We start from the raw sequence: 14,158 nt of genomic DNA, 5'->3' as shown, positions 1-14,158 counted from the left end.
TTAGATGTTGCCTATTCCTCTGTGATTGCCCCCCCCAGGCGATGGTCATTTCCCTAGTGAAGAGTAAAGACCTTTCGTTCCCTGGGTGTGTGGTTCAGTTTTTCCTCTTCTCCAGGGCTTTGTCAAGCTGGGCCTTAAAAACCTCCTAGGTAACCCATTTCAGTGCTTCACCACCCTCCTAGTTAGATAGTGTTTCCTAATATCCAACCCAGATCTTCCCCACTGTAACTTGAGATCATTGCTCCTTGTTCTGTCATCTGCTACCACTGAGAACAGCTGAGCTCCATCCTCTTTGGAACTCCCCTTCAGGTAGTTGAAGGCTGCTATCAAATCCCCCCCACTCTTCTGTTCTGCAGACTATTTAGTCTAAGCCCAGGTCCCTCGGCCTCTCCTCATAGGTCATGTACTCCACCCTCCCCACCCCACTCCAAAAAACAAAAAAAACCCAAACCACTTTTGTTTCCTTCCACTGGACTCTCCAATTTGTCCATATCCTTTCTGTAGTGTGGGGCCCAAAACTGGACACAATACTCCCAGTGTGGCCTCACCAGTGCCAAATAGAGGGGAATAATCATTTCCCGGAATCTAACAAGGGCAAACTGCTGACTCATATCCCGCTTCTCATGCACTGTAATCCTCACGTCCCTTTCTGCAGAACTGCTGCCTGGCCAGTCAGCCTCCAGTCTGTAGTAGTGCATGGGATTCTTCCTTCCTAAGTGCAGGACTCTGCACTTGTCCTTGTTGAACCTCATCAGATTTCTTTTGGCCCTGTCCTTCTTGAGAGTGGGAAGGGGCTTGGACACCAGCTTAAAGCCACATCTCCCCAGCGCAGCACAGCACAGTGTGCAGCGCAGGGGGCACATTTCAGTAATTTTCACTTTGTGTAACTTAACCCTGAGGTTCTCAGCCCTGTGAATGAGACTGTGGACTTACCCAGCCTGTGGGAAAGATTGTGAATGTAAACTATTCCCCAGGGTTGTTCCATCCCTGGGGGACCATCTGCCTCTGGATGCCTGCAATGGAATCAGGACCTTTCACTGCCAGGCCTCTGCTTATGACCAGGAGCAGGTCAGCCATGATCAAGTATAAACAGTGACTTACAATGAGCCTTAGCCCACCTACTGTTGTTCACGGGCAAGGCGGAAAGGCCTCAATTTACAACAATGGCCTAATTTTGGGTACCTCAATTTCTCGCATTGAAATACAGGACTGCAGGGAACTGCATGCACAGCTGCATCTGGAGTCTGTGGGCACTGCAGGTGTCCAGCCCCTCAGAGAACCAGCCGCTACGCACTTAAAAGCAGGATCCCATATTTGGGCCCAACATCAAGAGACACTCTTGAAATCTGGCCCCAGCCCACCACAGTGCTCTGGCTCCCATGCTGGCTAGTGTGGGCCAAAGGGGCTGTAGGGAAGGTGTAAAGCCCTCCCCCACCCTGGGAAAGTCCTCCAACAGAGGTGCCACTTGTGCCTCCCCCCAGCAGCTGCAGGCACAAGGAGTGTTGGGGGGGATGGACAGGCTGGAGGAGGAGGGGGTGGAGCAGGGCTAGAGCGGTGTGGCCTGGATGAAGCTGCACCTCAGTCTTATACCCTGGCAAAGCCCCTAACATCATGAAAACGGGTGCAGCACTTTACTCCACTGAGCTGCAACCTCTGTATTAACCATATAGTTAAAGTGCTGCAGCATCGTACCCAGGGAAGTAGCTGCATCTGCAGCAGCATCTCCGCTCAGCCCAGCTGAAATTTTCTCCTTCTCCAAGACGGCTGCTTTCGAGACTCCTGCCCCAGGCCCCTGCGGGCTGCTCCCAGATCCCCTCCTGCAGTGGAATGAACAAGTGGCCTGAGAGCCCTGGACACTGGAGTTCTCTGTTTACCCCACACCATGGACCCTGCAGGAGCGCTAGTGCAAGCTCGCCCACCTGCTGCCCTCGACCACTGGGTTGAAGCCCCCAGCTGGGGTAGAGGAGCTCATTCTCCATGGACCAATGAGTCCCTGATCTCTCTGCTCGGACTCTCAAACAGGGAGACAATCCGCGTAAGCTTTGCTGGGTGTGGTTGTGTGTGACGGAGTCACCTACCCCACTAGGGCCCAGGCTGATATCCCAGCACATTCCACGCCAGCCCCTGACCCGCTATGGAGAGGGGGCGTAGCTCCCTTTTGTGGACACCCAGCCAGCCAGTTAGCTAGAAAGTCCCTCTTGGTAGCTGTTCTTTGCTTGTTTTACCTGTAAAGGGTTAAAAAAGCCTTCCTGCATAGGTAAAAGAAAGGGAGTGGGCACCTGATCAAAAGAGCCAATGGGAGGGCTAGAACTTTTTAAAAATTGGGAAAAAAAAACCCTGCCCTTTGTCCGACTGTGAGAAGCTGAAGGCCAGGTATAAAAACCTTCAAAAATCATATCTAGAATTGCTTATTTGGAACCCAGATATGCAAGTAGATCAGAAAATGTGTAGAAAGATGCGTGTCAGGGTTCCTTCCCCCTCTGAACTCTAGGGTACAGATGTTGGGACCTGCATGAAAGCCCCCTAAGCTTATTTCTACCAGCTCAGCTTAAACCTCGTACGCTGCCACCACCAAGTGATTTAACAAGAAACAGGGAAAGGACCACTTGGAGTTCCTCTTCCCCCTAAATTTCCCCCCAAACTCTTTCACCCGCTTTCCTGGGGAGGCTTGAAAATAATATCCTAACCAATTGGTTACAGTGATCAAAGACTCAAACCCCTGGGTCTTTGGACAATGGAAAAATCAGTCAGGTTCTTAAAAGAAGGATTTTATTAAAAAGAAAATGTAAAAATCGTCTCCGTAAAATCAGGATGGAAAATAACTTTACAGGGTAATCAGCTTCAAAGAGCCCAGAGGAACCTCTCTAGCCTTAGGTTCAAAGTTACAACAAAACAGGGATGAACTTCTCTCTAGCAAAGGTAAAATTCACAAGTTCAGAAAACAAAGATAAACTAATATGCCTTGCCTGGCTGTTACTTACAAGTTTGAAATATGAGAGACTTGTTCAGAAAGATTTGGAGAAAATGGATTGATGTCCGGTCCCTCTTAGTCCCAAGAGTGAGCACAGCCAAAACAAAGAGCACAAACAAAAGCCTTCTCCACCCACCCCCACCCCAAAGATTTGAAAGTATCTTGTCCCCTTATTGGTCCTTTGGGTCAGGTGTCAGCCAGGTCACCTGAGCTTCTTAACCCTTTACAGGTAAAAGGATTTTGGTGCCTCTGGCCAGGAGGGATATTATAGTATTGTATACAGGAGGGCTGGTCCCTTCCCTTTATAGTTATGACAATACCAGTATAATGGCATCCACTCTCGGGCTTTTACCGGTGTAACTATTTAGTTCTAAAATCAATCCCCTACATTAAATTGTTCAATTGGTACAAAAATGGTGCCTAGGTCAGAAAGCAAGGCAAAGGGGAGAGTGTAATCTTAACAAACCCCCCAACCTTTCAGACCTTCTTTATAGCTCATAAAAAGAGCTAATGCTTCTACAGTGTTTTGAGCATATAAAGTGCTATCAAACGCCAAGTGTTAGGATTATTAAAAGAGCACATGAATAAGAAAAGCCTTTGAGTAATCCCATATTCTGAATCAATTCCAGTCTGGGTACTTGTATTCTGCCCACTTAAAATTCCCTTTCCAGTTGGCTAATGGTGAGCCCTGCACCTTGTGTCATCATGGAATCATAGATTATTAAGGTTGGAAGGGACCTCAAGAGATCATCCAGTCCAACCCCTTGCTCAAAGCAAGACCAATCCCCAAATGGCCCTCTCAAGCATTGAACTCTCAACCCTGGGTTTAGCAGGCCAATGCTCAAACCAATGAGCTATCTCTACTCCCCATCATGTATATATACATCAGTGCAAAGACCTATCACTCTGACTTGAATGCATTTTCCACCCCTTTTGCATGGGTGCAGGTCAGGTAATGAATTGGGCCCTCTGGTTTTTCTCTTGGACTGACTCACATTGCCCCATCCCAAGATAAGGTGCAGGGCCAATCATGGAAGAACAGTGTCAGGGGAGGCAAAGGGCCTGATTCTGAACTCATGTTTGGTGTAAAACAGGAGTAACTCGATGGATGCCAATGTTAGGACATTAGTGTAAATGAGACCAGAATCGATCTCTGTTGCTGCCTGGTAAATTTCATTCCCCATTCAGGGCAATTGCTTCCTCCTCCTATTTGCATAAGTTCTTTGCTCATTAAAATAGGACAAAAGGAAAGGGGAAAGAAATGGTGACATAGGCCTGGTCTGCACTAGGGGGCGGGGTCGATGAGAGATACGCAACTTCAGCTACGGGAAGAGTGGAGCTGAAGTCGAAGTATCTTATTCCGACTTACGTCCCGTCCTCACGGCGTGGGATCAACGGCCGCAGCTCCCCCTGTCGACGCCGCTACTGGTGGAGTTCCGGAGTCGACGGGCACGCGTTCAGGGATCGATATAGCATGTCTAGATGAGACTCGATATATCGATCCCTGATAAACCGATCGCTACCCGCCGATCCGGCGGGTAATGTAGACGTACCCTGACAGAATGAGAAGCTTAAGCCTGGAAAGCAGGAAGGTCACATCAAGCCTGGGACCATAAGAGCCAAGGTCAGCGAAGAGCAGGGCACTTGGTGCCAAGGTCACTCAGAGAAAGAAAATTAGTTTGACACTCATGTTTGACACAGCAAGTTTGACACTTGCTGTTCTGGTTACATATTAGTATCTTTCCTTTCCAATTCCCCTTCCTTCCAACCACCCCCCCCCCCCACACACACATACACTCTCTCTCTCATTAAGAAACAGCTCATCTGCATGGGTCAACTTTCCTCTCATTCAGTCTGATGCAATGCCACTGAGTTAATGCTGATCTACAACAGTGTAAGTGAGGACAATCATGCCCCAATTCTCCTGCTAGCAACAAAATACAGCCCCTCAGCTGGTACCATAGCTCCCGTGGATCTGCCCCCAAATAGCTTTTCTGGAGGAATGGAAAAGGCCGTTAAATGCGGAATAGCAGATCCACAGTCATTTTGTTCAGATTAGCACTGCTGTCATGGCAGCCACCCAGGAGGGATAGAAAAGAACAGAAGCTTCTGTCTCAGATGCTGCAGGCAGGACACAAGGACAGCTAGCGCTCTCGGCCCCTGGATCCTGACTCACGCAATGGTCTTGGGAGAACATCTCACTCTAGCTTTCTCATTCCCAGAGAGATGCTGCTCATGCTGCTTCAGCCCGTGGTGCCGAGTACAGCATATAACAAAGCTGAGTCATTCTTAAGACCGGCCAGACTTGGAACAGAGTAGAGAGAAAGAAAAAAAGATAGGCTAGTATAGAGAAGTGGGGTGAAATGATGTACCAAGACAGAGGCAGCAGGAATCTAAAACGTCAGTGTCACAAAGTGGGGATTTTCCCTTGTTATGGTGTATGTGTGTCTTACTGTTGAGCCTATGTGAATTTTACTGTTTTGCATGAATACTGTGTGTGCCTCCGTTTCCCTGCATGCTGCACTAATACCTCGGTGGTGGGAATAGGGGTGCGTGACTTTGGCCGAGACCTCTGGGGCAGGTGAGGCTGCTCCGGCTGCCTGCCCATATGCTATGACTGGTGCCCTTTGTAACCTGATACCCAGGAGGGGGATACAACCAGGTGACGCCCAGGTGACTCTTTACCTGGGAAGCAAGACAAAGACAGGGAGGAGGAGCAATGGGGGTGTGGGAGGTCGGGTTGCTGGAAGGTAGGCTGTCTGCTTGGGAGGACTGGAAGAGCTTCTGGCTCAGGACTTCCCAAGATGGACTTGGCTGAAAGTCACTGATTTCTGTGCTAACAAGTTGTGTTCTACCCACTGCATTCCAACTAATAAACCTTCTGTTTTACTAGCTGGCTGAGAGTCACTGCTGACTGCGGAGTTGGGGTGCAGGGCACTCTGGCTTCCCCAGGAGCCCCGTCTGGGTGGACTTGCTGCAGGAAGCGCACGGCGTGGAAGGGGATGCTGAATGCTCCGAGGTCAGATCCAGGAAGGTCGAAGCTGTGTAAGCATCTTGCCCTGGAGACAGTGCGCACAAAGAGCGGAGGGTCCCCCAGACTCCTGACTGGCCTCGTATGGAGAAGTTCCAGAGCATAACCTGGGGACTCCGTGATTTGGGGACTCTGTGACAGTCAGCTCAGATATGGTGATGGGCACCTTCTGAGAACAAAAATAAAGTATGCCAGAGGTTATTTAGGGTGCAATTATACCACAGTTCCCCCCACCAACTTTGAGCCTCTAGAAGTGGGCAATCCCAGGCCCAAAATTAGCAACTGAGCCCTACCTGGTCCCCTCACTGACTGTGGGGGGGCTAACCCTGATTAGCAGAGGTAAGAGTCGATATGCCAAGGTAGTAGCACTAGGCTCTGCCAGCCAGGGGAGCCAGAGGAAGGGGGGACAACATCCCCCTCTTGTCATCACCGCTAGCCAGAGGCAAGGAAGGCCACATGAGAGGAGAGGTTGTTTGAGGGACCGTGTGCTCTGGCTGGCAGTTGGAGGCAGGTTTGAAAGCTCGAAGCCTCTGGTAATTGGCTGAGCCTTAATCAGTGGGCGGGGCATTCACTCAGGCCAGGCCAGGCCAGGGCTTTATAAAGCCGCGCAGCGACCAGGGGCTGCTAACAGGGAGTTTCGCAAGGAGTTTAGAAGGGAGTGGGAAGGGGGGAACCCTCGCCCATAACCCCTCCCTGTAGCCCTCCTAAAACCTATAAACCAAACTACATTCCAAAACTACTTTCTGTAAACCAGCCTTTCACTAACTAGGAGACAATGCAGGCAGAAGCCCAGCAGCAGAGTGGGGCTATCCAGTTTATTGCACTGAGTGTAGCATGTATGATTACCTGCCCTGTGCGGGCGTGCATGTGTGCAGTCGGTGCAAGGAGCTCCTGGCCCTCAGAGACCATGTACAGACTTTGGAGGCCAGGTGGCGGAACTGGAGGAGCTGAGAGAGGCAGAGAGGTATGTTGATGAGGCTTTCCGGACACTGTAGGTCCCACCTCCGCTTAGACAGCACCTGTGCTGTTGAGGAGGAAGAAGGGCCCAGGGAAGTAGAGCAGTCAATGGGAGCAGAGGAAACCTTCCCGTAGTTGGGACCCTCCTTCCAGATGGTGCTGGGGTTGCCTCTCGCACTGAGGTTGCCTCTCCGGGAGGGAACTCCAGTTTCTAGGAAAAGGCAGGTGTTAGTAATGGGAGATTCGATTATTAGAAATGTAGATAGCTGGGTCTGTGATGACCGGGAGCCGTATGGTGACTTGCCTGCCTGGAGGTTGCGGATCTCTCGAGGCATCTAGATAGACTTATGTGTAGTGCTGGGAGGAGCGGTGGTCGTGGTACATGTAGTAGGTACCAATGACATAGGAGAGATGTCCTGGAAGCCAAATTTAGGCTGCTAGGAAGAGACTGAAATCCAGGACCTCTATGGTGGCATTTTCAGAAATGCTCCCAGGGCCAGGTAGGCAGGCAGAGCTTCAGAGTCTCAATGCGTGGATGAGACGATGGAGAGGAGGGGTTCACGTTCATTAGGAACTGGGAAACTTCTGGGATGGGAGGAGCCTATACAGGAGAGATGGGCACACCTAAACCAAAGTGGAACCAGACTGCTGGCGCTAAACATTAAAAAGGTTGTAGAGCAGTTTTTAAACTAGGTGATGGGAAAACTGCTGCAGAGAAGCGTGTGGATCGGACACAGACTTCTCTTAGGGAGAGTCTGATGATAGAGAATCTCCAGGTTATAGTCAGGAGCAGAGGAATGAGAAATATAATGAGGCGGATCAGATGATGAACAGTCACATAAAAAGAATCTGGCACATCAGAAAAGGCAGGCTAATAAACAGGGACAAGTTTTTAAAGTGCTTGTACAAAATTTAAAGTCTAAATAATAAGAAGTCTAAATATGTGATAAAGGAGGATATTGATATAATAGGCATCACAGAAACCTGGTGGACTGAGAGCAATCAATGGGACACAATCATTCGGTACAAAATATATCGGAAGGACAGAACAGGCCATGCAGGGGAGAGTGGCACTATATGTTAAAGAAAGTGTAGATTCAATAAAATCTTATCCACAGGTTCCATAGAGTCTCTATGGATAAATTTCATGCTCTAGTAAAAATATAACATTAGGGGGATCTATTATCGACCACCTGACCAGGACAGTAATAGTGATGATGAAATGCTCATATTGACTGGGAACATTTCACTTCAGGACAGAAATGCAGAGATAAAATTTCTCGATACTTTAAATGACTGCTTCGAAATAGTGACCATAATACAATAGCATTCAACATCCCTGTGGTGGGAAGAACATCCCAACTGAATGGTGTCCCTAGCCTCTGTTCGTCCAGGATGGAGATGGATGGCAGGAGAGATCATTTGATCATTGCCTGTTAGGTTCACTCCTCAGGGCACCTGGTGATGTCGGTGGGCAGATACGGGGCTAGATGGACCTTTGGTCTGACCCGGTACGGCCTTTCTTATGTTCTTATGTTCTTATGATGCTCCTAAACTGGTCATCAAGGGCTTACCCAGAATATTATGGCCTGGTGACATGCTCCACCCCATCCTAGTTAGTCAGTGGGGGGTTGTTGTAACTTGTGATGCGAGTGAAGGAAGCAGCAAGCTCCCAGCCTGCAGGGCGGGGAATAGGCTGCTTTCTGTTGCACAGAGCAGTCCCTTTCCTGTGTGTGTTGGGGGAGAAGTTACTGGTGAGAGGATGGGGACAGACGCCCCTGTTAGGCTGGACCCAAAGGTGAGACAGACCATGCCTGGGACACACAGTGTGCTCAGGTAAGGAACACACAGACTAAGCAGGACAGGGGTCACAAGCACTAAAGGAGACATAGTGCTGGGAGGTACACAGACATTTATCTGTTTATCTATCTCCCACCAGCCACGGCGGCCCCTGTGGCACCATGGGAGTGGCAGTGTCTCCTGTCTCCGTTGCCTGTCAGCCACTGCCAGGCCCGACTGGACTTCCCATTTCCGGTGAGAGCCCAGAAGCAGAAGTTGCCATGAGGTGGTGCCGTGAAGGGTGGTGCTGTTGTCAGGAGAAAGCGGGAGGAGTAGGTGGGGTCCGTGCTAGCATGGGGAGATGCCACCCTTGCAGTGAAATGGCCCTGGCATTATGGGAGATGTCATCTGCCTGCCATGCCATGCTCTGCACCAGACCCTGCCTGTCACGGGAGTGCAGGCGCCAGCCTGTGGAGCTGAAGTAGGGGAACGCCATACCCCAACATGTCAGGCACCCCCATTCTCAATTCCCCTTGCCCCTGCCGCCACCCCACCCCATCAGTTATAGAACGGGAGGAAACGTTACTTCTGCTCACTGTTCCTGGTTGGACTCTAATAGAGCGAGTACCAGAGCATCTTAACTTCCATTCACTGTTCCGGTTGGACTCTAATAGAATCTTAACGTCCAAATTAGGAAAGAGATGGTTTTTCCAGTGGCCATTTACCAGCAAGTGTATGTGATGGAGGCTTTACAGAGTAGGCAGCCACTTCACTGCCTCACCCTGTTTGCTTTTCTTTTTCAATAGCTTTATCGCTATGGCAAAGCTCACAAATGCTCCATAAGGACAAAAATTGCTTGTTTCATAGTAAATATATAAATATGGGCTGAAAAGCCTAATTACTCAGAATAATGTGGAAACTAACACTTTAAAGTGAAGACCCTAGGTTTGATTGTTAATTATGCATGCCCCAGTAACAAAACTTCCAAGGAAGCTCCAAATTATTAATAAATTGTTTATAAGGTTCATTTAAAGTTGAACTTGTTTTTAAGCAATAACCAAGCTCTCGAATGTTTATACAATTACACAATTGTTGGACAACCTTTTTAAATGCAAAGACCTGTTTTAAGCCCGACTTAGACAGCAGTTAAATATGGGATAATTACTGTTTGAAATGTAGAAAGTATTTTTCTCTTTAGACAAGGTTAACCATTTTTATGTAGGAACATGACTGAATCTGGTCATGTGTGCATCCCAAGAGGCTTGGTCTCAAACGTCTGCAAGAGGGGAGCTTGGGGAGGAGTGCAAGAGACTCATACTGAGGTACTGGGTGCTAGAGTGATGCGGAAATGGGTGTAACCAGCCTATTGAGCCATAGGTGTTGAATCCATTTCTGTTCATCCACTGGGGGTGATGCAGAGCGGATGGGCGAGGGAGGCAGGGAAAGCAGGAGCTCACGCACCAGTAGAGCTTTGGGAAGTGTAGACTCTTTCTTGGGTTATTTCCTGTGCTTGCAGAAGACTCCTCCAGGCCAGTGGGGTGGAGCAGGGCAGGACTCTCAGCCCCAGGAAGAGGATCGGGAAGAAATGGACCTGAGCAATCTAGCCATCCAACTTTCCAGAGGCATGTAACCAGAGAGTTTCAGTCCTCACCTCTCTTCCTTACACATCACTGGGCAAGAGTTCCTGGTCATGGCATGCTAGCCCTGCTCTCTACCTTGCTTCAGCGGATGTGGTTAGGGGAGACCTCTGTGGGATAAAGGCAAGGGGAAAGGACAATAGAATGCTATGCGGATGCGGTGTGATAAGTTTGGATGTGGGAGCAGCCTGGTGCCTCTTGCATATAGCCATGACTGCCTTGGGGAGACGTAGGACCAGTCCTTCTGGATTAGCAAACACTGGAGCCCAATACCCCCACCAGCTGAGCAGGCCTTGAGGGGCGTGATGGGTTGGAGCACAGAAACACTCCTGGGAACTGCCACCTGCTGTGCCAAGACTACTCCAGACAGGTAGTCTTGTTGAGCCAGACAGGCCCGTCTGCTGCAACACTGACCCAGGGTCTGAACCACGTGCCCCAAAGCAGCAGATTTCACCTGAAAGCAACTTACAGAAGTGTTTCTGTCTTTAACGCGCAGAAGACCCCCAATCAGGGCCAGCTCCAGACACCAGCGCACCAAACGAGCGCGCGTGGGGCGGTGTGCCGCGGGAGGGCGGCAGGCGGCTCCGGTGGCCATCCCGCAGGGACTGCGACTGCCAGAGCACCCCCCCACGGCATGCCGCCGTGCTTGGGTCAGCGGAATCCTAGAGCCGCCCCTGCTCCAATGGAGTCCAAACCCCAAATAAATCCATTTTACTCTGTATAAAGCTTATACAGGATAAACTCAACATTTTTTCACCCTCTATAACACTGATAGAGAGAGCTGCTTGCCCCCTCCCAAGGTATTAATACATACTCTGGGTTAATTAGTAACGAAAAAGTGATTTTATTAAATACAGAAAGTAGGAGTTAAGTGATTCCAAGTATTAGCCAACAGAACAAAGTGAATTACCAAGTAAAATAAAATAAAACATGCAACTCTAAGTCTAATACAGTAATACAACTGAAATCTCACCTTCAGAGATGTTTCCATACGTTTCTTTCACAGACTGGACGCCTTTCTCCTCTGGGCACAATCCTTACCCCCTGGTACAGCCCTTGTTCCAGCTCAGGTGGTAGCTAGGGGATGCCTCATAATGGCTGTCCCGTTTCTGCTGTTCGACGCATTTATATATCTTTTGCATAAGGTGTGAATCCTTTGTCCCTCTCTGGCCTGCCCCCCCCTTCTCAATGGAAAACCACCAGGTTAAAGATGGAGTCCAGTTCAGGTGACATGATCACATGTCACTGTAAGACTTCATTGCCCACTTGCCAGCACACGTATACAGGGAGATTTACAAATAAAACAGAGCCATCTACAGTCTGGTTAATGGGAGCCAGCAAGATTCCAAACCACCATTAATGGCCCACACTTTGCTGAATTACACTAGGCCCTCAGAGTTATATTTCATATTTCTAGTTTCAGCTACACGGGTGGTACAACTAGAACGAACACACTCAGTAGAGTATAAGCTTTGTTATGATACTTTACAAGAGACCTTTTGCATAAAGCATAGTCCAGTTACATTATATTTAAACTCAGCATAGTTTCAAAAAAATCCCTTAGTGTAATGTCACAAGCGGTAACTGGGGTAGGATGGGGAGGGAGAGCTGTGCTCTGGGTGTGTGAGACTGGGGAAGGAAGCGGGAAGTACAGCTGTTCTCCCCGGGTCAGGGGTGGGGACTGGAGCAGGAGGTTACGGGTACAGTTGTTCTATCAGGGTCGGGGTGTGTTTGATTGAGGCAGACGTTACAGGTACAGCTGTTCTCCCAGGGTCGGGGGAGGGGTGACTAAGGCAGGCCGTTGGAGGTACAGCTTTTCTCCCAGGGTCGGGATGTGTGTGACTGAGGCAGGGCGATGGAGGTACAGCTGTTCTCCCAGGGTCGGGATGTGTGTGACTGGGGCAGGGCGATGGAGGTACAGCTGTTCTCCCAGGGTCGGGATGTGTGTGACTGAGGCAGGGCGATGGAGGTACAGTTGTTCTCCCAGGGTCGGGATGTGTGTGACTGGGGCAGGGCGATGGAGGTACAGCTGTTCTCCCAGGGTCGGGATGTGTGTGACTGGGGCAGGATGTGGGAAGGAGAGCCGTGCTCCAGGACCGGAGAACAATGGACGCTGGGAAGGGTGTCTCGGAAGTAACCTGGCCACACGCCTTGCTCCTCAAATGTTTTGCACTTCAGGCTCCCTCCCCCGGGTGCAGCCCACGGGTACCGCGCTCTGACTGAGCTGGGCAGTTCCTGAGTGCCGCTCTTCCTGCCCGGTTGTGGAGGTTTACTCAGTACTACTGATCGGACACTGCAGGTACCGTTTCCCAGCGGAGATCTGGCAGCCCTACGCCAGCAGCAGTGCAGAAGCGAGCCTGAGCAAGGGGCCGAGGGTGGCCAAAAGAAGACCACAGGCCATGTCACCACACATTGGGGTTCACTGCCCAGGGCAGGTGCAAGGGCCAAGTCTCCCCACCGCAACCCCGACCGACCCACTCTGGCTCCTGCTCCCCAACGGCTCTGCTGATCCCACAGTCGAAGGGCGGCCGCACGCTGAGGAGACCGCGGCGCTGCAGCCACCCGCCCCGTGGCACCAGCTAGCAGAGCAGCTGCCCCACACTGCCCGACTCCGCTCTCCCACCTCTGACGTAGTACCCCCAATTTTTCATCTAGCCCACTACAGCTCCACCACCCGGCTAGTGACAGACATCTCACGGTACGTTACTCTAACAGTCGTTAGGATTATCTGCTGCTGGTTTGGTAGAGATCGGGTGTGATACAATTGCAAATTCATGCCTCATCAGTGCTTGTGACTAATTACTCATACAGGCTTCATGTAAAAGCCACGAGAACTCTCTCTCCTGGTGGTTTGGTAGCGATCGCTTCACGAAAATTACCAAACTGAGAAAAGCGAGTTTGAGTCCCCGCCAGACGTATTGGCGAGTAAGCTTTCGTGGCTGACTATCCACTCAGTCAGCCTTCGAAATTCATTCCTGAGCAGGGCTAGAGACAAATTTCTCTAGCCCTGCGAAAGTATTTCAATTTCCCTCCGGGTGACTCTCAGTAGAGAGCAGTTCCCAAAAAGGAAGAGAGAAGCCAGAAAATTTGGGGGCAGAAAATGAGCCAAAGGCCGAATTTTGACATCGACAGAACCGGAGCCATGAGTTCACCCAGAGGGGTTAGTTTTCATCATCCCTTTATCCTCATCGGTGTCCTTAGGTCTCGCTAGCACAGTATTACGGAACATTTGGACTATGTAATGCACTCATGAAACCAGACAAGCTGATCAAACCCCTGTAATTCAATAATAAGGAAAAGGCCAGGAAACGTACAGGATTATTTTTAAAAGAAGGAGAACTGACCTAGAAAAGCACAAAATTAAAGATCTTAAAGTTTGTTGTCTGCTGTGTTGTTAGAACCGTTCCGTTCCCGGCTATTACGCGCGACAAATTGGGTGAAGTCATGTCTTTCATCTCAGCCTGTGTCAGGGGTTCCACAAGGAGGGCTGGAACTAGACTCACCATATCCAAGCAATCTTCTTTTCAAAGACATTAGGCTTCTTCCCCTGCTGGTTTGCTAGAGATCGGGTCGTGAAACTTGTTAAATATGACCGTTCAAGTTCTGTATAACGCTAGTGATAGACCTCTCACGGAATCATCCTCTAAAAGCCTTTCCGTTTCCCTCCTGGTGGTTGGTAGCGATCGGTTCGTGGCAAATGCTAAAATAGAGACATTCTTTCCTGAGCAGTGCTAAGGACAAAATTGTTCATGCACTCGTCCTTCGAATGCCATAGCCGTTTGG

The sequence above is a fragment of the Mauremys reevesii genome, linkage group 24 (assembly GCF_016161935.1).
Source record: "Mauremys reevesii isolate NIE-2019 linkage group 24, ASM1616193v1, whole genome shotgun sequence".
Taxonomy (NCBI): Eukaryota; Metazoa; Chordata; order Testudines; family Geoemydidae; genus Mauremys; species Mauremys reevesii.
Note: the sequence above shows the minus strand (reverse complement) of the source record.